We start from the raw sequence: 1,100 nt of genomic DNA, 5'->3' as shown, positions 1-1,100 counted from the left end.
CACTAGTTATTCAATGTAAATTTATTAACACTAAGGGAGGTCGTGTAAGTTTTTTATCAATCATATGCTGATGATATTCAACTTTACCTCTTGTTTTCTTCAACAAGTGAGTCTAAGCTTTCATTTTTAGAAGACTGATAGGATTCCTTCATTGAACTCATTGTGCTGACATTGTAGAAGATTTGACCAAAAAAGCCTGAGGTAATGGTGGTTCATTCTTCTATCCATCTCTCAAGCATTCCTCTGCTCTCCCCTTTCATTACTTATGGGGGACTCAGAATGGATTTTCTTTGAATGCCTGTGATCTTGTTATTATTCTTGATGATAACCTAATCCTGATGGATCAGGTATCAGATATCTTCAGGGCATCTTCTTTCCTTCTGAATAGTATTATCCAGATAAAAGAGTGATGTGAAGTTGTTCTATCTCGCCATTCATTCTTACATATGGGTTCAGAGCCGATCCTCAGCTCTGAATCAGCCTACTACAAAGCTCGAGGTCTTCAGATAGCTTGAGGCCAAGTCCCTATCCCATGATGCACCTAGAGTTACCTCAAATCTAGTTTGCCACTGCAACAGATTTGAGGTTCTTGCTAGCTCAGGCCAGTAAAAACCTTATTTTTCAAATATTTTTCAATTTTATTGATAATTCTTCTAAAATAGTAGCTTTCAGATACTTAGATAAGCTCTTGCAGCTTTACTGTGTAGTTTCCCTTCCCTTGGTGTGCCTCTTTCATAGATTACTATTTGGCTTCATTTTTCTTAGGCCTAGTTTAGATTATAGTGTTTGCTTCGGCAGCACATATACTAAAGTTGGCAAAATACAGAGAAGATTAGCATGGCCCCTGTGCAAAGATGACACACAAATTCATGAAGCATTCCATATCATAAGTGTGTGTGCTTAGATAGTGACATTTTTGTCACAGCTTTAAAATAATTAGAGTTAAAGTCTATATTTAGTGTGTTAAACAGTAGTATATAGTATTGTTGTTTGCATTTAGATAGTGACCTTTTGTCACAACTTTGATATTTTTATCTACCTTCTGCTTAGATAAATAGTTTGTGTGTGTGTGTGTGACCTTTTAGCCTATTGTTTTGAAG

General features: G+C 36.1%; 1 non-coding gene across 1 annotated transcript; it reads left to right on the top strand.

Moving 5' to 3' along the window:
- The first annotated feature begins 782 nt into the window (after nt 1-782).
- LOC122809864 lies at nt 783-889 on the top strand. The gene has a single exon (XR_006365979.1). It is a non-coding gene; the product is annotated as a U6 spliceosomal RNA (small nuclear RNA).
- The last annotated feature ends 211 nt before the right edge of the window (nt 890-1,100 follow it).

The sequence above is a fragment of the Protopterus annectens genome, chromosome 8.part0 (assembly GCF_019279795.1).
Source record: "Protopterus annectens isolate FY-2018-M chromosome 8.part0, PAN1.0, whole genome shotgun sequence".
In the NCBI taxonomy this organism is placed as follows: Eukaryota; Metazoa; Chordata; order Ceratodontiformes; family Protopteridae; genus Protopterus; species Protopterus annectens.
The sequence above is the reverse complement of the archived record's forward strand: the minus strand, read 5'-3'. Positions and strand labels throughout refer to the sequence as shown.